Source organism: Struthio camelus, chromosome 1, assembly GCF_040807025.1.
Source record: "Struthio camelus isolate bStrCam1 chromosome 1, bStrCam1.hap1, whole genome shotgun sequence".
In the NCBI taxonomy this organism is placed as follows: domain Eukaryota; kingdom Metazoa; phylum Chordata; class Aves; order Struthioniformes; family Struthionidae; genus Struthio; species Struthio camelus.
Genome location: NC_090942.1, coordinates 109,233,519 through 109,257,137, shown reverse-complemented (window position 1 = coordinate 109,257,137; position 23,619 = coordinate 109,233,519). Strand labels below are relative to the sequence as shown.

Sequence of the window (23,619 nt, the reverse complement as noted above, 5' to 3'; positions counted from 1 at the left end):
CATAAATAGAAATCTATCTTTGAAAGGAACAAATAGGAACAAAAATGTACACTTATTGTAATAAGTAAAATATTAAGTAAGTTTAAAAGAAAGGGAGAAATGTAAATCTGACAGCTTATATCACTTCATACTCTGCATATCAATACTAAAACCTTGTAACTATGGTGGAAATTATGACCATTGCCAGAACAATATGCATCTTGTCAGGGAAAAGTAGACTGCTAATGACTCTCTGTGGAACAATATTTTTCATGTTTCTCTTTTTTTGCTCTTTAAGTCTTACATTTTTGGTCCAGAACTTTCTCAGACCTTTACTCTTCATGCCATAAAACTTTACAGTCATTGTGAATGCCCGGAATGTTCAGTTTGGATAGAACTGGTCTTTTCTGAAGTTTCTTCAGAGAAACTTCAGAGAAACACATATACATTTTCCTAAATTGCTGTACCAACACTGAAATCTTTATCTCCTCTATAGGAATAATCCGCTTAGGTCACAGGAACTTCTTCGGAGAAAAAAAAAATCCCCCTGGGAAGTGCTATACTTTCAGTGGGTACAGACAGTTAATCTAGAAGATGCTAGTAGTATGGCTTTAGCTTTCCTTTTAGGTTTGCATTTATCTTAGCCTAGGTGCACCTCAACTTCCAGCTAGTTACACCTAAAGTTGTATTGAAATTCCAGGATAAAGAGGCCTCATAACTCAACCAGCTTCATAGAGAAACAACTTCAAGATGAAGCCTTACAAACTGCCATTAATTGGTGATGGTGGAAAGATTACAGATACAAATTGCAGACTGGACTATCAAAAGCATAAAATTGAGTATGTTTTAATAGTTTTAACTCACAATTAACATGCAGTCTACCATTTTACACATAATTCCACACTTGTAGACTGGGACCATACTTTTGCTTTGCTACTTGCTTTGCATGTAAGGGACTTTTCATGTGTATACTTTGGATGATAATAGGAGCAAAACCTTGTAGGTAGTTCTGGAACTCCTCAGGGCTAAGGAGTGTGGTAAATGTCAGCTTCACTCAGTATTTCAGTACCGAATGTTCAGCCCTGCATATCATTAACTCAATGCACAGTACAAACAGTGGTTACAGTTGGCCTCACAAAGGTTCACTTACAATTTTCAAATGTTGCATCCAAAAAAAGCATGTTAAAATATTTTCTCTTTGAAAATAATAAAAATATTTCAGCTAAAAAAAACCCAAACATTATTTATAAAAGTCATGCTTCCTAGGAGATGCCGTTCAGTTGCCTTGCCTTCCCACTCTTTCCCTGCTGGGATTGCCTTGCCTATGAAACACAACACAGTAGCATGAAACCTTTGGTGAAGACCTTGAATCAAGGGAACCAGTGTTGTGAGAACTGATCTATAGAGGTGAATGGGATAACTACATTTCAAGCAATCAGAGGAGCTAAGGTAACATTTCTAATTTAACCTTTTATTCTGGATAAAAATATCAAAGAGCGTAAGAGTTTTTTTGGGCAAAGGTTTTTGTTTCTACAGCCCAGCCTTCATTAGAAGCAACAGTTTCTTCATGAAGTCAAATCTGAGTCTTTTAGCTTGAAAAATTGAAGCTCACATTTCTAGATGCTGCCAGTGACCCCAAATGTCCCAACACTATTGATTCAGCAAGCAATTAAAAACCTGAGTACCTTAATGTAGTAAATGGCATCTTTAATAGGTTATATTCTGAGAGTGTGTACAGACAGATACCAAAAAATACTAGTATAATGGCATGAGTTATGCTGGACATAAAGGGCCACATAACTGACAACTGTATTAAGAAAGAAATATGTAATGCAATTCCAAGAAACGACAACCATGCCCCCTCCCCCCCCCCCCCCCCACACAATTACTGGAAATTACTAATGATATCACAGCTATAGTTGAAAAGCAGAAAGAAATGGACATCAATCTTTATTATCCTTAGACATAATTTATGATGTTCCACATTAGCATTCATTATCTACGGAATGAAATTTGAAGAATTGGAAGTTTTTGTACAAGAGATTGAAAGCTGACAAAATGGAAGAAAAAAAAAGGAAGTGGAAATAGAAAGTGGTAATATAATTTACAGCTCTGGGTAACACACTACATAGGTGTAAAAGATAAGTGGCAGGCATTAGCTTTTATTGCTCATTTAACAGAAGAAAGTATCTGAAAATTGAAAGAAACAGCAACTGTTAGTAATGCAGTTAGTTTCAGGGACAGTTTGGAAGCTCATGGTAGACAAGGCATTGTGTAACAAGATTAGTTTAAAGTTTATGACTTAAAAAATAAAGCATGAATTTGTAATAGAAGAAAAGATCACAGACTGAAATAGCTAGTGTTGGAGAGGAATATTTTTAGTACTATTTAAAAAGATATTCATATATTTTCTATCCAACTAGGACTATAAATTCAGTAAGCCTTATTCAACATTAAGAAAACAAAAAAAAATACTGTTTCAGTTATTGTAATTTTTTTTTAAGAGGAAGAAAGAGAGCACCTAGAAAACTGTTTTACACGTCTAAAACCAGCACCATATATCCGAAGGGTAATATCAAACTTTAAAATGTCTCTTAACAAAGAAGTCACAAATACAGGAGTTGTTTGCTTTACTAGTAGAACTGAATCACTGGGTAGTTAGAACTGACAAACCAATCTCATTCAGGGAAACTGGTGAGAGATTCCCTAAAGCCTAGCCCCAGTGCCATACTCTGAAATGACCTGAGCACACATGAAGAAACAATTTAATAGTCAACTGTTTTTTCACCCCCAATAACAGCCTAATTTATGCTAGAATTACAATAAAGTAACTCATTTTGAATAGCTGTTACATCATGAGCATAAATGAGAGCTGTAGGGACTACTTGTGAAATCAGTTAAAGAAAATTTGTTTTATATAAGATTACCTTTATGAAAAATTCAACTGATGTCAATGAAATTACTTGCAGAGTAAGTTACACATAGTAGAAACCAACCTTTCATAAAAACAGAAAAAGAAAACCTGGCCTTTTCCTCTAGAAAAAAAAAAGAGAGAAAAACAAAAATACTCAGGTGCTTTTATTACTAGAAAATTGCAAATAAAATAAATATATACAGCTCATATAACATACCATTACAATACAACATGACAGCCATCAAGACTGGCAAAAGAGTAATGCAATCAGAATTTAGAAAAAGTTATCAATATTTGTTTGGATCCTGCTCCTTAAAACAAATTCAGTGAATTTGAGAAAGAGTAACAGGATTCTGCTCTTCCTTATATAGTACAAAATACCAAGAAGAAAAATAACCAGCAGTCTTACAGAAAACCACTGAACATGTGGTTGCAACATCTAAGTGAGATCTCTTATTATAAGTCAGTTTTTTGCTGGACAACAATGATGATTATAGAGCAACTGACCTGTATCGTTATTCAGAATTCTAGTCAATTTTTTCTCAAAATATTCTGTTGTTCCTTTTTTCCCCTTTTTATCTGTCATATGTGCTCTTTGTGCAGTAGCAAGTTGAGAAATGAGAAATATGCATGACACGCTTCTGAAAATAATAGGAAATTCCTGAGAGAAACCTGTTCTCATGAGACTTCTAGAAACATCAGAATAGTTTGTCTAAACTTTAAAGTTTTGAATAAGTTAGCTAAAATTTTAAGTCACAGGTTCATTCCCAGTCATGAACTGTTTTTACCAACCTCACTAATAATGTGGGAGTTACTATTTCCTAATATAGCTGTTCTTATCTAAGCACAGGTATGGTGTGCTGTAAGAAATTACAGGATACATGACACAAGCAGGAATTATTACAGCAGTTAAAGGCTATAGCTTTTGAAAAAGATTAAAAAAACAAATGCGAAGCTCATTTTTCTAAATTCAGAAAAATTAAAAGGTAGAAAAAATAAAGCTAAACACGAGTTACAAAATGAACAATCTCCTAAAGGGCGGCAAGTGCATCAAGAAAGTTACTTTAAATAAAGTGACTTGAAGACAGAAGCCTATGAATTGTTAAATGGACATACATGATAAAAGCAGTGCAGAAAGAAGTTAGGAAAGCAGAAGAAATAGAACCTGTTTGTATTAGATACAACAACCTCGATCACACTCAACTTTTTTGTTAATTTTGTGTCTGATAAGAAAGGACAGTGATCACTTTATGACAAATACAATGAATAAATGAAGTATAACATCTGTGAAAAATACTGACACTTTGTTAGCTGACTTCTACTTTTTCAGCATGGTTCTACATGTGGAACAAAAAACATCTGGGTGGGAAGTGTTCGAAGAGGAGATTGCTTGGGGGCAAAATCTAACAAAATGATAAGAACTGGTTAAAACTACCACTGGCAACCCAGAAGAATACACACTATACAATCATTCTGGCATTCCTGCCCAGTTGCATGAGCAGCCCAAGGAAGGAACCTTATTCCAGGGAGATGAAAGTCTTTCTCCAACCTAAGCAATGAGAATGAAAGAAATGGCAGTCTATCACCACCCAAAAGTATTGTGAAGATAAGGTGTAGCAGAAATGCCACCTCTCTGTTCAAGAAGAAACAGGCAGCTTACATATTCATATCTTCTTCCACTTTCAGATTTCTGTTCACTTCATTATTGCTACTCATACTTTACTTTTTCTTTTCTTTGTTTTTTCTCATCCTACTGATTTTTGAGGTTATTTGTTAACTACGACAGGGAGACTGAGTAACAGTAATATTCACAAGGTGCTTGCTGTGTTCACCCAGTCTGTTTAAAAAATACTGAAGACATTTAATAAAACAACAGGCCAGTTCAGGACACTGACTTGACTAAATCTGATTAAAAATACTCACATACATTGAGTAAAATCCTTTCCAATGATTTGGTCCATAAAATGAGACAGATACAAGAACTAGTAAGGATAAAGGAGGTATGCAAACCCCAGACCTGACCATGCCAAATCTCTGGTAGAAAGCTTGAGGTAAAACAGCCACCCAGCAACTACCTTGTAAATTCTGCTCTAGAAGGGATTTAGACGTGGGCTACAGCACATGAGAGGTATCTTTAAAAAGTAACTGCAATGCACACCCACCCTTAGGCATTTAAATTGCGCCTAAGGGCACTTAGAACTACCAGGGCAGCACAGAGTCAGAAGGCCTCAAAGCCTGTGCCTACAATCTCACCTGCTAAATGTTCAAATATATCAAAAAAATCCAAATCTGTTTGAGCAAAAATGAAGGAAACAAGCAAACATAGCTTTACCTTATGGTACTTTCAGCTATCAAAATGACAAATCATTTTCAGTGATGCTGGGCTAAAAAGATGGCATATCACAATGAACTTAACTCGATAAACAACGGAGAAAAAAAAGACACACTCACTTCAGAAGACAAGAGAAAGAACAACAGTATTAAGAAAAGTTAATCACCTAAAAGGCCAGGAATCTTTCCTCATGGTCTGTACACATTAGTACTTTAATTTGAGATGTTATTAATTTACCTATGCATCTTAAATGTAAGCAATTAACTAGAAAGGAGAAAATGCTCCTATTTATTTACTTCTGCTATAAGGCCATACTGTCTCACCAATCCTTTCCTTCCAAAAATGCTCTACTGTCTCTCGAGTTTTCACATACTAAAAATTCAGCTTGTGTGGGTAAATTTTTCATAAGAAAATGCTAACTTATGAGAATATTACTTAGTGGTTTTTTTTTTTTTTAGTATTGCTAAAATCGATTTCTGCTAAGAGTTCTAAGGAGACTTTTAACTTCTCTTAGTTATCCTGATTCTCTTTAGATTCATGACTATGGAAGCATCAATGCAAACTTACTGTCTTCAGCCCTTCTAGTCTTTCTAACCACTACTCCGGAAAAAGTGCATTAGAATATTCCTAATGCTGAATTTTGTAGTTTTAAGGGGAAAAATATCTGGGAAATATTTTAGCTTTGTTCTTAATCTTTCTTTCTAAATGAAAGTCAGCTTGTAGGCAGACTTATATCATGTATAGATATAAAAAAGCTTAACAACATAAACACAATTTAAAGTTTTGATTACAAATCAGAAGTTTTCCATTCTGCTTAGAAAAGTTGTTAGAGTAAGAGAAAATGGGTACTTTCAATTCTCAGTTATATCTACTCTAATGTTTGTATGCATATACTAAATGTACAAGATACGTACCTGATGGAAATATTAATTTATCTATAATTTTTCCCAGGAAAGGTATATTAACCTGTTGAAGCTGAAGAATCAAATTAGGATGAAAAAGGACTCATACAGCCATCTTTCCTCTGCTAAAAGCAGAGGGAAATACCCCTGTCAGTACTTGAGTTAGATAAGCAACACAGATCCATTCTTAGATGTTACAATGAGAAGTACTGGCTCCTTTTTCCATCTACTGAACCTCTTTCATAATCATGGGTTAATCCTCTTCAAAAATCTGAAAACAGTATGACTAGAAAAGCCTTTCCAATGGCTGGGTTGTAAATCTTAAGGACTCATATCTGCTCCAGAGCTTTTCTTTTGAAATCTTCTCTTTTTGCAAGTTTCTCAGCAGAAATTTGGCAACAGAATGATTGAGGTTGGAAGGGACCTCTGGAGATCATCTAGTCCAACCCCCCTGCTCAAGCAGGGTCATTTAGAGCACATTGCTCAGGATTGTGTCCAGATGGCTTTTGAATATTTCCAGTGAAGGAGGCTCCACTATCTCTCTGGGCAACCTGTTCCAATACTCTGTCACCCTCACAGAAAAAAAGTTTTTCCTCATGTTCAGACAGAACTTCCTGTGTTTCAGTTTGTGCCCATTGACTCTTGTCCTGTTGCTGGGCACCACTGAGAACAGTCTGGCCCCATCCTCTTGACACCCTCCCCTTAAATACTTACATTGATCAGATGTCACCTGAGCCTTCTCTTCTCCAGGCTAAACAGGTCCAGCTCCCTCAGCCTTTCTTCAGAGGAGAGAGACTCCAGTCCCTTAATCATCTTGGTAGCCCTTCACTGGACTCACTCCAATAGCTCCATGTCTCTCTTGTACTGGGAAGCCCAGAACTGGACACAGTACTGCAGGTGAGGCCTCACCAGAACTGAGTAGAGGGGCAGGATCACCTCCCTCCACCTGCTGGCAACACTCTGCCTCATGCACCCCAGGAGACCATTGGCCTTCTTGGCCACAAGGCCACATTGCTGGCTCGTGGCCAACTGGCTGTCCACCAGCACTCCCAGGTCCTTCTCTGTGGAGCTGCCTTCCAGCAGGTCAGCCCCCAGCCTGTGTTGGTGCCTGGGGTTATTGCTCCCCAGGTGCAGGACCCTGCCCTTGCCTTTGTGGAACTTCATGAGGTTCCTCCCCGCCCAGCTCTCCAGCCTGTCAAGGTCCTTCTGAAAAAATGGCGACAAGTTCAAAGAACAAATCCAAAAAATTGGCAAATTATTATTTTCAAAGACATAACTTATTTCAAATTAATAACTTTAAATGATCATTTTCAATCAACTACACTAGGAAATTTGATAATAAAAACACTTCTTGTGACCTACACTGAATTTAATGGAAAGATTGCTGTTGACATGGCTGTTTCTAGCGTAGTTCCTAAATTCTCTGATGCCATGCAGGTTTTATTTCAATAATACTGCTGAAGTTTCTGAGATCAAAACTCCTGGACTGTTCCATAACATGAAATACAAAGTTATTATATTGTAGTTATTATACTGTATCATACTGTATTATACTGTTATTATACTAAAAGCAGGAGGTTATCATTTGAAAGTGAGATTGTATGGCATATATTATCATATAAACGATCATTCTATTTTAAAAGCTAAGGTATCTCCTTAACTATTTATATTTGTTTCATATTTATAGATGGAAAATATAAAAAAAAGCATTATGTATCCAATTAGACAGGCAGTCCTTATCCTATTCTTTGACTGAATACTTCTATACAACAAAATAAAGATACTAAAAATTAAACTCTTAAAAACTGTTTGCATACCATAGGCATGATAGCCGTTCCTGCAATTTTTCATACTTCATCTGAAGCCTTACATCCAGCAGTAAGAAGAAAAAAAAAAAAAAAAAACAGTTGATAATCTCTTCAGCATACAACATGCCGTGGTAGGGGAAAAACAGGGCTCTGAACAAAATGAAGTCAAATTCCCTTGCATTAAAATAGAAAATGTATAACCACCACCATGTCACCTCTTGGACAAGAGCCCGAAACAAAATATTACAATGAAAGAAATTATTTCTTAATTTTAATTCTTTACCATGTGGTGAGGAAGAACTAAGAGCTGTCTAAAACAGAAGAGGTTTTACAAAAACACCAATGTGGTTTATACAATTTTATGCTTCCACATGGCCACTGGGCTTTTAAAATTTGTACTGCTTAAGTGAGTGTTGGGGAAAGTATGTGTTAGTAGTTGGCAACTAAAAATCAGCTGAAACAAAGGAGGTATGTGGGGACGGTGAGAGGAATAGTGGGCCAAGCCATAGCCATTCTGCAGAGGACCTCCAGTTCCCTCCTGGGTCTCGGCTTCTCAGCACCCACACTGCATGTTAGTCCTCTCACATGGTTGCTTTTGCAATAAACCAGCCAACTTCTAAGCAAAATCAAAATGTGTCTCCTCGATTCCTCACTGCAGGTACCGTTGATTTAGTATGATGAGACTGCACCAGGTTTGGCTCTCTCTACCTTACACAATCCTTCAGCACTATCTGATCAGGATTTACAATTTCAGGTGCCTCCACATGCCCTGATACTATTCTTCAGGGCATGTAACACATTCCCTCAGTTTCATGCTATATAATTAGCATTCTGATGAGCTGCAGCTCAATTCTCAAAATTCTTTCATGCATTTTGAAAGGAAAAAACAAAAGCAGAACATGCATGCATACACATGGCCTAAAATTGACCTACTTTATAGATCCACTTTATAGAATGCATACAATCTTCTCTAAAGAAGGCTATGACTGAGTAGTGTGGATTTAAGCAACTCTACACTACTTGGCCAAGGACCAGACATCATTCCCTGGAACGGATGCATTTAGCAGTGCCAATCTTGCCACAGACTGGCAGACAGAAACGTGATTTACAGTATTATAAGGCCACAACCACATCAGACTCTAGCAATTCCTTGGTGAATACAAAATAGTATCTTACCAATAATAGAGTGATATTCAGCCACCGTAGAAATCAGAACTTTTCTTTTCAAGATGTTAATTCAGCACTGATTAAGTGCTTTTCAGTCTGGCTCAGGGCCATCAATGTACCCACTATTTCACGCTCTTCTTCAGGAAAAGGTTTGTACACTTAGCATAGAGTTACAGTAGTTAAGACTCAGAAGGCAAAATGATGGGTGAGGTCCACAGCAGTGGAAATTTTGTGCATGTCTACCGAACTCCAGAACACACTTTCCTTGAATATGATGCATTTGCTGCTGTGGTTGTTATAGCTGCCACAGACATATCACAATAGTGTAAACATCTGTCACATTCTGCACGTTGCCTTGATTGGGTTGTGCGTGACCCCTTAGGCAAAGACAGGCGGATCACATGCTATTTCACACATCTGCTGTAGTAATTCCAGCCGGTCCTTTATAAGCGGGCACAGATGAAGGAAGACTGCAGAAAAAAGAAAAAAAATTCCAAAATAGACCCCCAAACCTTTTCCCTTAAAACTGGTCAGAACAGAAGTATCAACCAGGTAAAATCCCATCTTCTACAAGTTTCAGTAGCTTTGTAAGCAACGAAATTTGGTTTGATTGCTCACAGACTCAGCATACTGCAAATGCAGCAAAAGAGTGATGTAATTTACATTGTTTGTAAAGTGGAAGGGAAAATAGAAATGATGCTTAATTCTCTTCTCCAGTATACACTTATAACTTTGGTTATTCCAGTGTAAAACTGAAAGAACCATGTCCACTGTATTGGTTGTAATAATGCGAATTTTACAGACTCTGATTTGATTACCTTTATTAAATAAAATTCCATTATATGCATGCCAAAGAAGCTTTTCGCTATTGTTATTTATTTCATGTTAAAGATGGCTCCACTTACAAGGAAGGTTAGCTTGGTTAACTGTAGATAACAGATTGGCCAACTTATATGACATCCAGCAATGGAAAGAGGAAATTCTACACTTTAGAGTCTTTAGAGTAAGCAAAGAGACATTCAATAAAAGCTGAGAAAAAATATTCATTTTTAATATGAAAAGTCAAATCCTTTCTCTCATCCGTCCAAATTTGTTCCCTATAAAATAGCCAGTGGTTTATCCAGGTCTCATTTAAGTGCAAACCTACAAAAGTAAGGAACACATGAAATAATTTTTTGTAGTAAGTAGAAGCACCAAGAAACAAGAAGTCACACAAAGAGCTATTGCCCTGGGCATACTTCTATTAATTTCCATTTTTGTTAAGAGTTCAGTGAACTAGTTCTTTTTTGATATGGTTTAGTTTTGTTCAGTTTTAGCTGACATAGAAAATTTTATAAATGCATTCTAAAATGCAGGTACCTCAACAAAACCATTTATCGATGCTATCGCATTTTTTAATGATTTTGTGGTCCCATAACCATAATGAATTAAGAAAATAACTAAAATGCCAAGTTTTTATTGTCTGAAACTTCCACAGGGACTAATAGGTCTGACATTTTTAAAATGAATCCTTTAAGGAGCATGAAATTTGCACACAAGCATGCACATACACACACACCAATCCCCTCCTTCTACACAAATCAGTCCAACCTTCCTCAAATTTTTCTGGCAAGTTATAAAAAACAAACTGATTCATAAAATGAAAGAAGAATAGAAAGGGGAAGAAATGAGACTGAGAAAATTGAAAAGAAAAAACTATATGCATTTTCTTCCAAATCTGGGAGATACACAGCATTTCAAATAATCATTCTAACATATAGAAAGATGTTTCTTTTTTAAAAAAAACTACTGAAAAAAGTCTATCTATAACAAGGTATAGAAATTCCTACTGCAATGGTGTTAGAGCATAATGATTTTCTTCCTGATTTTGTATAAATAATAAAGGACTGCTATGAGTGACAGTTTTCCTGCACCTAGCTCAGCAGCAAACAAGAACAGCAAATACTACCATGTAATCTGTAGAGAAATATTTCCATTCTTGAGTTAGTGTTTAAAATTTTTTTAACATCAGTTTGCTTTTATTATAGGATTCGATTTTTGTGGCTTTTTTATTATATTACTTCTTGTAAGACCAGAAAAAAATCACAGATACGTTTCTTATAAATCTTTCCTCTGTACTGAAACCCACAGATACAAAGCTGTTATGCCTTTTGACTAAGGCAGGTTTTAGAATAGTTTATTCTGAATCTTAGCAGACAACAATTCATCAAGCACAACAGTGATGCTACTATACTCTGTAACTGTTCTGTCAAACTCTATAGTGTAAATACAATCCTACTTATAAAGGCTTTCCAGTTAAATCAAGATTCTTAGCACCATTGTAAAAGCTATTGCAAACACACCCAAATATTTTCTTCAAATTACAAGCAACAATTCAAATACATCAACCAATTCAATGAGCCCCAGGCTAATCCCTTGGGCTTTGCCTCCATGATAGGTGGAAAAGTGCATGTTTTCAATTGAACTAGTTCCATCAAACCAGCATAACATGACTGAATACATCACTTAACATCAGTCTACAAACAGTGCCACTGCTTAACTAGAAAAAAAAAAGATTCTATCTAAAATTAGCTTAAGGTAATCAACTCATATAAAATCCTCATAAACATAAAGCAGTTATAGTTATAATTTGGGTGTTAGTCAAGGCAACATAGTTTTACTCCAACCATTTAACATCCATTAAAACTAGAGAGAATTCATCTTAACCAGCATTTTAACATGAACTAGATGCATGAGTTATTTTAATATGGAATGAAAATACAACTTTTTTTGCTGAGTGGCCAGGCTCATTAATGTGTGTAATTTTAGCTAGTGGTACAATAAATAAGGCCCACAGGAAATCATGGCAGGGTGAGGAGGAAAAGATTAACTCTATTTCAAACATGGAGATGGGTAACTTGAAGTAATATAGTAACACGGGTTTATATGTCAGCACTTATGATGAGAGCCTCTGCACTGACAAGGGCTGACAGTGAAGCCAGGGAGAGACGTCATCTCTGTGTGCAAGAAGCAGAAGAGGTGTGTCCCAAAGACCTGGAAGGAAAAAAAACTGCTTGTACGTTATTTGTTCTTTTCACATTTGAAGGAAAGATGAGATGAATACATTAAGTTCATAAACTGCCCTCAAACACATTACATGCATATTATTTGGCATATTATTTGGAAACTTTTTTTTTCTTTTTCTATTGGAAACCACCTGGCTTGATGATGGCAAGAGAAAACAACAGGCACACTCCATCAGTGAAATACAAACTGTGCTCAAATTCCTTTAGCAAATGGGTCATTGGCCCATGTACAGATCACTCTGTATAAGCATAACTAAAGATGCTTGGCAAACATAAGCAGTAAGACTGTTTCAAAATCAGCCAGGTGACAATACAGGCAAGAAGAGTTTTGATCTGCCCACAGGATTAACTGTCTGAAGTACCTGAATTTTGCCTAGCTCCTCCACCCCAAAATATGGTACCTTCAATCTTTTTTATTAAACTTATATACCTCCTATGGATACAAATAAAAGTTTTAATATGGATACATTTTTAGTTGTGATTGTGCCATTTAAGTACTAGTCCGAGGGAGCATGTCATTTGAGATACCAGATTTTCAAAGCTTTCTGTAATATTTAACCATTTGACTGTATGATTATGTTTCTTATGCTAGCTTTCTTCCCACCTGTTCCTCACCCCCAGCAAAACCTACAGAGGTATAACTATTCAAAGAAATGATAAATCTACATATTAATAGATAAATAAGACAGCTTGTGAAATTTTAATACTATTTATGGGAGAGAGTTAATAAGACACAACGTTAAAAAAGGTATCTGTGTCACTACAGATGATCTGACATGATACAGATAAGTGTATGAAACTTCTGAGTCCTTAGTTTTAGCTACTTAATTCAACAAGAAACAATTATACCAAAAAAAAGCATTCTGAGACTTTTTTCTTTAAATAATAATGTCAGCCAAAAGGTGAAGAGATGAAGTAGAAGATTGGAAAGCTGCAATACTTGGGTCTCCCAGTGACCTTATACTGGCTATTGGGTACTGGATACTGGATACTTAGGTTTAGGTTCCACAGCCTGAAACATGACAGCACATCTCTTTCCTCTTGTAGCTGCAGACTGGGGATGGCTCTCCTGGCTTGCACTTTCGGTATCAAAATGCAGCTTCGGTTTATCTTTGCCAGCAACAGGACCTGGTTGTCTGGCTTAAAGAAAAGTTTCCCATAGAATAGAAGATTAGTAGCTTCTCTGACCTCTCTCTTTGTTGAAGGCAAACGTTCCTGTCAACTCTAACTGTAGCTGATTGACAAATTCATTTCTGATGTTATCGTGAGGAAGGACATAAATGCTAGAAATTTGCCTCCAGATCATGCGGTCACCCTCACACAAACACGGGCACACCACTTTAGCACATAGTCATTTTTTTTGATCTATCTGAGGAAGAAACTTCCTGCAGAAGGATCTGCACTCCCATTCAGATCTACTCAAAGGTATTTTTTGTTAGAGTCATTCAGAAAAAGTTCCAGTAAGGAGTAGAGTGTTTCCATTACAAATAATAAAGATCATGACCATATCTTAAACTATGTGAGTCCACCACTTAAATGATGGTCATGATATTACCACAGTCAGCAGCCAGAAAACATCATTTGCAGAGTACATAAAATTGACCGACCATATCAAACCCAAAATATATATTCTTATCTCTACTGGTACTTTATTTAAAGTTGAATATATTATATATGTAAATAGGTAGGCCACTACTCTAACAGATTAAAGCAATCCATAAACCAGAATCCAATTGACAGCTTTCTCTCTCTCTCTCTCCCTTTCTTTCTTGTGCGTGCAAAAAGTTGAGTTGCTTCTGCTTCCTATCCTTTCCCTTCCCTTAGCAAGAGTTTAATTTCATTGCATTCAACAGGCCATAACTCATCTGAAACCTCGCCATTTCTGAAATTGCACATGAACATGCAGATAGAGACTCTAAGTGGGCATAATCATAATTTTTTAATTAATACTATTCAAAGTTCTTTTTCTTTATAACATTAGCAGATGGTTTACTTGTGTTATTGTAATACGTGCCCAAATGAGTCAAAATAATTAACAACACACAAATTATTAAGTACTTATGTGCATTGTCAACATTCCCCAAATCTATTCCATCTTTTCTGAAGGAAAATTGAACCACTAACTCATGTAATTAATGCTATCAACTATTACATATCAATTGCGTCTAATTAAATAGTATTGTAATCTTTAAAATATGGTCATTGGAATAATCTTGCCATTATTTTAATTAATGAATAGAATTACAACTCTGCTGTACTGCATTTTGTATACAATAGTATGTCATAATAACTGGATCACAATCAAGGGACCAGAAATCCTCGTTACATTCTTATCCAAATCAGTGAGTTACTTTTTATAATCAGGAACAAATTATATCCCTTCCTTATTCCTTAATTTACTTTTCTGTATAGTGGATATGATAAGCACTTAGACACACAGGTGGATCGGTAAACAATGAAATATATTTTTAATAGACATATGTCGTGTAAAAGTGCTTTTCCTAGACCTTCCTTGCTTTGCTTCTTATTTACCCCAAGTGCTGCTGTACACAACAGAGGCTAAAGCATTTAGTTCCTACATCCTTAACAATACCATTGCCCAGAGCACTTCAAAGCATATGTACTTTGAATACATTGTGGTTAGAGCTGCTGTACGAAATATGAAGATTTTCATTGCTTCTCTGTTCAAGAACAGATATGCAGAGGAGTAATTGTACAGAGGAAAGAACCAAGTTTTGTCCTTGCCTTGTTTTCTAAATGGGATATCTGTCATCAATAGCATATGCTTAATGGAAATTGAAGGCTTAGTAATTAGGTTTTGATTTCATTTCTACTCTGCCATTTGATCAGATGGCTCCTCTAGAACGCATAATGAATTTTGCAGCTTTAAAGCACCTGTATTTTACATTCACAGCTGTAAGTGAACTTTGTTCAGTATCCTTTACTATCTAAAAAAAAAATGCATGAATGGATTACAGATAGATATGTGTAGGCAGGGATCTCAAATATAGATATGGGAAGTTTTTGGACACAGGTAACACTTACTGCTATCACTGAGTTATTTTGTTAATCTTGAAACAATCTTTGTTAGTCTTTGTGTGCCTGTGCTATAGAACAGCATCATTCCGATTCTTTTCTAATCCGTAAAGAACACATTACAAAAACACAAGGGGTTAAATTTATTTCTAGGTATGGGCATCAGGATGTGCTCCATGCTTCACTACTCATGCTTACTAGGTCTGCTAAATCTCTTATGGTCCAAGGGCCCAAATGACTACCAGATGCCAGTAGTATTCTCCTATGACCGTAATTTAGACACACACACACTTTATTTTTCACAGCTGCACTTCTGCTTCGTTCACTCATGCTGCTGTCTGCAGTTTCCTATCAACAGTACAATATATAAAAATTTTTCCATATGCAGATTGACCTTGGCTTAATAGTTCATTTATTAACCAGCAAAATAGCTTTCCAGTGCAGCAATGCACACGCACACACACACACACACACACACACACACGCACACAAACACCTGCAGTATAAATATGAAAGTGTATTGTCTGCAGCTGCTGCTCTGGAACATGATCAGTAGCTATTGTTCAAATCCTGCCATAGGAGGTCTTGAAGCTGAACAATCCCAGTTCTTGATGTCAGTCATTCCGTTTCCACTCTCCTCTCTTTGCACATGGCAGGACTGTGTGCTGAGCTTTTAAAGGTGCGCGTGCAGTTGCTTTGGGGTACTCAGGGCAGCAGCATGGTTAAGGGGAATTTCAGGCACTAATTCTTAGTCTTCTGTTGTGCACAGTTGCACTGCTGAGAATTAGGGATTACACCAGCAAGATAGTCTAGCAAAAGCTATCTTTTACACTGTGCATATTTAGCACATTTCGCCAGGGCTTTGGTCAGTGTATCTTAAGGACTATTCAAATTCAGTAGTGGAGAAAAAACAAGGATACTTCAAAGGTTTTGGCAATCAAACCCTTCTCAGCCTCTACCTCTAGAGTATGTCTTTAACCTGAGTAACTCCTGTCAACTGTCTGCATCCTTGAAGTCTCTCTGTTGCTCTAAGCTTTACATGAATTTAAAGAACACTTCATACTATCACAGAAATTAGACATAAGAGATATTAAGTCATCCTGCCCTTCCTCAGCTGCTGAAAGAAGCCTTATACCTGGCATACAGTTCAATGCTCAATAGCAATGTCTGGCCCAATAGCAATGGGTCTGTTTAGCAAAAAAAAAAATCTGTGCTTAGGACCTGACATCTGTTCAAAACATGTTTAGGGGGGTTTTACTTCAGACTAGCTCTAGCATAGCAAATAGGTATGGCCCTGGAGTATGTTTTCTGGTTCAGTTTAATCCAAAAGGACTCTAGTCAGCATGCTATGAGATTACTCCATGATGGAAACCAAAGCAGAGTAAGGAAGTACAATAAGGAGATTAAGTTCCATACCTCACTGTGTTAATCCAGGCATGCCTGGTGAAACCTCCCTTTGATGACCATCTCTAGATGTAGTGGACCCATCACCTCCCAAGGTTTATTAAAGTTGCTGTTTTGTTTTCGTCTTGACAGCCAGTCTAACATGTAACTACTTGATTTCACCTCATCCATCCATGGTCCATTCCACACACTTCCTGTTCTTCAGTATGTTGAAAATTAAGATATTCACGGTCATACATTTCCAGAAAGCTTTGGATACCTGAACTATAAACTAAAAGGAATAAAAACAGAAAGATCAGTCTGGCTTCTCAGTCCTTCAGCCTTGGCGACTTCTGATAACACAGACAGTACTGCTAGGCCATTCTCAGAAACTTCAAGTGGAGCCACTGAAGTTGGGCCACTGAAACCACGTGATTTTTGCACATTATTTCAAATTATAATTCAGTGAACACTAAATCCAGCCTATGAACCCAGCAAGAGTTCATTTTCTTTCCCTTAATTGTGGTCATTAACATTACAAACAATTGCCCATCTCTCTTCCAGGACCACTGATTCTATGCATTTAAAACACTTACTTGTTAACTCTTGTATTGCTTTTAGAAACCATAGACTTAAAAGCACATTACTCAGAAACTCAAAAATATTTAATCATTGAACTGCTACTTTGTTAAAATTCCTTTCTATTTCAGCGCTGCTCCTACTTAGTTATGGCTTCATTTCATTTGGCTTCTTTAAAAGCTAATGGCTTGATTTTTAGTCAGAAGAATGACTAATTGCAAAAAAGGCATGGGAGAAAAAAAGATTTATTGGACTGCATGCTGAAAGCTGGAAGAGCAGTTTTCACACTGTATAAAGCTACATCCTCTGATTTATTTCCCAGACTGTGTGCTGGCAGTCTAAGTAAACTGTATTTGTTTAGTTCAATACTTTGGATTCATTTGGGTCCTCACAGAGAAAAAAAAAAAAACCCAAAACATAGGAGTGTATCCTATCTGTAAGAAAAATCTGTTTATTTTGCTGTACCACAAGAGCTTGCTTAAATTTTTAAACAGGACTTCTGATAGTCAAAAGAAAAACAACTAGAGGAGGGTATTAGCCAAAATATCTGTCTGCTAAACAGAACTTGTAAATCCTGTCAAACAACTAAAGGGCAATGCACTGTCAAATCATCAGACTGCAGATCCCTGCCCTGTGGTTTGCTGTCTTTTAGAGAAGGATGCAAACTGTTTAGCTTCCCCAAACCTTCCCCCTCCATCTGCCTACTGACCCATGCAGCTGCCTTAGCATTCGTTCCACTGGAAGCTTCATGCCTGCTTTGATAGAAGAAAGTAAAATGTTGCAATGACAACAGCTTCAATGGGACTGAGAAAAGAATGATGGAGACGAGTAAATGAGTTGAGTCTATGGATAGCTGAGAATTGGATGAGAAAACTTTGTGAATCACTGTGCACCAGAACTGTCAGAACAGAACATTTTAGGAGAAAAGTGAAAAATACACACAAGTCCATAAACTAAAATTGCTGTTTGTGACACCATTAGGAAGGGGAGAAAATATATGTGAAGAAGATGCAATGAACAGAAATACAAGTATCCAAACACAGAACGCAAACATAAATGCTTAACCTGCTAAAAATCACATTAACTTCTACTGCAACCAGCTCATAATAAAAGAGCCTCCTTTGCTCTTGACCATCATTTCCTTCACCCCAGCATTTAGTGAAAATGCATTCTACGTGGTAATCGAGCTTGCTTTTCTTCCTTCCTCTTGGGCCTATAAGGTTATTTACAAAAGAACATTTAAAATAGTACCAATGTGATGGATCCCTACAGAACAGTTTCCTCAAATATTCATGCAGGTAATCTCCTGAAGGGGCATATCCTGACTAGTGAGCTTATGCAGGATTCACCGAGGCAGGACAGGCAGTACGGACGGTTAATTTAGAAAATCCGCAAGCCACTATACTTCATCAGAAAGTATAGAAAATAAGTTTACTTTACCCTGCGTAAAAATGAACTTTCTCTGGAAGTTCAGCGCTACAAAAAATACCCTCAGGTAACATTATGCACAATTAACAAATCTTCAGGTGAGATAAAAGAGACATTACCTGTGATAGGCTGTGTTACAGCCTCTGCGTTTTGTTGCATATTATAATCCTGCCTTGTGTCTCTGTAGACAACTCAAGCAATCTGTCATACATAACATCTTGGGAGGCAAGGTTGAGATCAGAAGATTTTTAGGCAACTTAGAGACAGTGTAGCAATTAGCTATGTCCAAATTTAAAAAGCCATCCAACCACAAACCCTGGATTCTTTTCAGTCTGAAGCAATACCCTTTATCCCCCATTCTCACCATACAAAGTTAGCTCTGTTTATTCCTGCAGAGATCAAGGGCTTCTCATTATTTTTGGTGAAACTCAAAGTTTAAAGGAGATGACTATTCTATTCAATGATAGTAATCTCTTTAATCAAAGTGAGTTGAGTTCAATAGTACAATATTTACTGCTGACGTTTTAGAACAATTTGAAGCCTTTGCTTTTGAAGACAATGCTGTAGTGTACAAAGCCATAGTTAAGAATCTGTGAGCAATTAAATTATAAACCCTACTGAAAATGGTTGCAACTAAAGCATTTGGTAATTTTCTCTGAGCAGAAAATTGCCAGAGAAAGTCTCTGCATAATATACAGTATATTACATATACTCAGTTTCTCTTTTGAAAGCAAACACATACACTCACTATATACAACAGCATAGTCTGACAGAAACATACGGTTACTATAAGTGCAACTGAAGTCCAGAAGATAGATCACTGAAAAATGGGCAATGTCAGTCCTATTCCTTGTCCCTACCCATTTGCTACATGGCCTTAGGAATGTTACTTTATCCCCTTCTCCCTGCTCTTGTCTGTCAGCTGGTCTTTGGAGACTACTGGGATACAAATTCCACTGGTTAAAGGTAGTAATTTATGAAGTCACCTGCTTGCTTCTTAAGCCATTGCATGAAACATACAATGTTTCTCCTCATTTCCTCACTGATGCTGTTACCCAGAATATGTAACATCTCCTTTTATACCCCCAAACAAGCTTCCTCAGTGAAAGTTTGTCATTAAGGTCCTACTAAGACAATCTGTCATTAAAACTATTAAGTGCATTCATTAAAACTATTAAGTGCTGACATCCCACAGTCTATTTTGTCGATAGATGAGGACCATACAGTTTCAAAGCCTTTCTGCTTTCCTACTGAAACAATTTCTCCTTTTTTCTTATTTCCTTTTTCAAAGGAGCACAAAACCCCATGGTGTTTGCTTTGCAAGAAATCACCTTCAGGACTAGACTAGCATGTTTGCTTATACTGTTCTCAGACCAACAATGACCATTTACCTAACTTACATTACTGTAAAGATAACCTACATGCATAAATTCCTGTCTATCTACACCAACACACCCTTTAACACTATTACGATGTAGTTTTAGCTGGGAAAATTATCTGGTAGATGTCTGCAGAAATTACTGGACCAGTATTGACTTTGTTGCAAGTAAAATATTGATGAACGTCTGAAGAAAACAATCTTTAAGGCCTATTATAGGCCTGTTCTACTACAGGCCATTCACTATTCAAATGCAAGTACAAAAACAGTCGCTCCCAGAAATTATCAAGCTGCACTTCATAGACAATTGCACACATTATCTAAAAGAAATGGTGATACAAACAGCATTCTATTTCCAATTTGACACAGTAGATATGGCCCACTGCTCAAGGTGCCATACCTCAATTATCTAAAAGGACGACTTCAGCAAATGCACTCCATTAAGGCCTAGCTTCTATCAGTCATGATAGAAGCCCAAGGCAGGAGAAAAATAATTCTAAAGTCATAAAAATCTTGAGTAATAGGTTAATTCCTATTAACCTCAAGCTATACTGGAGGTTTGTGTTTTATTTCAATAAATAGTTAAAGCTTACTTAGCTCCTCTAAACCTCTCTAGCTCCTATTTTCTTAGCAGAAGTCTAACATCTCCTCAGCATTCAGTCCAGTTAACCCTTGAGCTTTGTTTCAACTACATCATAGTTCCTCTGATCAACAAAATGTACCTCCCCAGTTCTCAGCTTAGTGGTAGAACTAATTGATCTCTATTCTTTTTCAAGTATTCCAATCAAAAAGCAAACAGGCCACTATTTCTGCTACCAATGACTTAGTTTCTTCTCCCATTCACTTCTGTCAGGAAAGATCTTTAAATTTCAAAAAATGTAGTCCAAATAAGTGCCCACTAGTTCCAGTCTTCTCTAGTACTCACCTGATCTCTTTCAACCTCATTTAAAACGAGTCAGAGATGCTTAAAGAATCAGATTTAGCTCTCTCCAGACAATACCAGATATACTAAACTACCCTGAAGAGACTCCTGTATTTCTGTTTCAATGCTAGCCAGAAAGAATAAAGATTATTATTTGAAATGTTAAAAAGTGAGCTAAGATTCTATCTGCATTTAAATTAAAAGCATAGGAAAAGTGAGACACAACACGAAGTCTTGATTCTTATGCTTTAGTCAAACTGACTCAGCTATGCTTGGTTTTAAAACTATTCAATTATTGGCATCAGTTCCACCGTGAAAAAAAAAATCTGAAAAACTTCTTTCATTTTACTTGTCCCTGGACTCTCATATTTTACATATTTGTGACCACTGTTTTCCTGATTTTATTTTTATAATGAAAAACAAGTGATTTGGAATTCTGTTACTCTTTTCTTTCACCTGATGAAATACCTCAGATCACCAGGGCAATAGTACCATGCAGCAGGAGGTAAGGAGGCAAAGACCTGTGAACATTGCCTAGGAGAGCAGACTTCCCCTCTCTCCCACCTGTAAAACTGCCAGTTCTCAAGGTGTTGGTCAAGGATGAGATAAAGGGGTGGGCTTTGCTGAATAATTACTGGCAGTAACTTTGTCTGGTTACCTTAAATGTTACTGGTAGATGTAGCACGCAGATCTGTAGAAAGAGATATGTTTGGGCAGCTTAAATACCTACGTGAATTTCAATTGCCTCCATTACCTGTGGCTAGCTGAGAGCCTACTCTGAAAGGATGAAGCAAACACCATGTGTTAGCATTACAGATTTCCAGCATGTCAATTTTTTTCCTTTAATCCAGAAGCTTTCTGTCACAGATGATGCACAAACCAGCCCTTTTGCTTACCAATCAAGTTAACATATGCTTTTAGCTGATGAATGCATGCTTTCTAGTACCCAGAGCTACAATAATGTGGTTATTTTGGAATCTTCTGCACAGGATGGAAGACAGGGGAATAAAGATATAAAAATTCTGTTCACAGTGTGGTGTTTTCAGTTTGAATTTTTGAAAGTCATTTTTTTACTCATAATTTGATTTGATTTGGTGTTTCTTTTGCTGAATGGCATGAGAAAAATCAAGCTGAGCCCTAAAATGAGGAAGGACCTTGCTGCAGATGAAATTTTTTTAGTACTTCACGTCTCAAAAAAATATCAGAAGAATTTATTGCCTGTTCGAACAGCAAACTCTAAAGACAGAAGGACGCCCTCTTCTCTTTTCCCATGCTCAGGGACAAAACGCTTAACCTCTCATTCCTCTGAATCCTTTTGAATGCTTAGCTATGTAAGCAATTATCAGAGTGAATGGAAATATTACAAATTGTAATCATGAAATGTAGGAATACAAGAAGTAAGTGAACAGTAGTCTCCAGTGTAGCTTTTAGAACACAGCTGACAGTTGTTTAAGCAGTGTATAATACTTATTATTTTCTGTGAGGATAACTAATGTGAAGACTCATTACAAATGCCACTCAAATGCAAAACTGCTGGTTTCTGTACTCAAAATGCTTTACTGCACAGAGCAACAAAGGGCAGCAGCTGGACTTCACTGAAGTTGTGTTGCACAGTACACAGCTCTATTAGGAACACAAGGAAAGCTCTGAGGGGGTTAAAAGTCAATCGCAAGACCTGGGGCCAGTGCCAATAATCCTGAACCTAGCCAGATTTAAATTGAATTTTAGCTGCCAAATGTACATTTTCAGATCTCCAGAGGAAGCTGGTTCCTTCGTGTGGGTGAAGTAGACGGAGGCAGCTGTTGAAATGGAATCCATTGCATCAAACAACTTGGGAACTGATTGAATCTAAAATTGGACTTTCTTATTCCTTGATTTTTGCCTCAGAATGCATTGAGGGGATGCAGGTGGCTGATAAACAGAAATGTATCACTCAGCCAAAAGGTTAAAAAAAACCCTCCAAACAAACAAGAGTTTTTGTCTTGTGGGAGGGGGAAATAAAATCCCAACAAATTCAACAATGACACATAGAACCAGGCTCTTATCTAGTGCAAATCAGAGGAGCTGTTCTGGTTTACGGGGACATTATTAGATTGAGGCCTAGATTTTTCCCTCAGTTAAGTCAGTGCAAATTTAATAGAATATTGTATTAATATTCAGTATAATTACAAAAAAAAATTACCGTCACATCATTTCAAGCCTAGGATTAGAGTTGGACTTGAAATAATATATGCACCTATATTATATTCCATAATAAGTAGAATAAATGTCCATTTTTGAACTTACACTTAAATACAATGAAAAGAATATTAATATTTTAATATCTAAAATCTGACAGTAAGAAATCCTAGAATTGGAGTTATCCACTAACTCCTGATTTATCCTTTGTGGATATCTGTACTATAAAGAAACTGTTGGGTAATATCCTAATGTTTTTTCCCTACAGGGTTTCAGATAATTCTGACCTCAGGTCCTCAGGTAGTGTGATTTCTTCCAGCATCAGTAGGAACTGCATTCCGTTAACAGCAATGAAGAAGGTAGTTTAGCATGTTCATGCAGCTGAAAGCAAGACATAAATGCACTGCTGCTTGCCACACGAGCATCCACCTTGTCACCATTGATGGTGTCAGTGTCTGCTTCTAGTTCCTATACTGGAAAGAGAAAGACGGTATTTTGTGTGACAACTTTTCAATTGAAACACATCTTTAAGAGAAAGAAGAAATAAG

The 23,619-nt window shown here is 36.8% G+C and overlaps 1 long non-coding RNA gene across 1 annotated transcript in view; it reads right to left on the bottom strand.

Annotated features, from left to right (window-relative positions):
* Window positions 1–9,959: 9,959 nt before the first annotated feature.
* LOC104144042 (uncharacterized) overlaps window positions 9,960–23,619 on the bottom strand; it is a 38,544-nt gene continuing 24,884 nt past the window's right edge. Inside the window, exons 3-5 of the long non-coding RNA XR_011138863.1 lie at window positions 23,359–23,544; window positions 16,620–16,878; window positions 9,960–12,135 (exon numbers count right to left, since the gene is read on the bottom strand). This is a non-coding gene — a long non-coding RNA (uncharacterized lncRNA). The remainder of the gene's footprint in view (window positions 12,136–16,619; window positions 16,879–23,358; window positions 23,545–23,619) is intronic.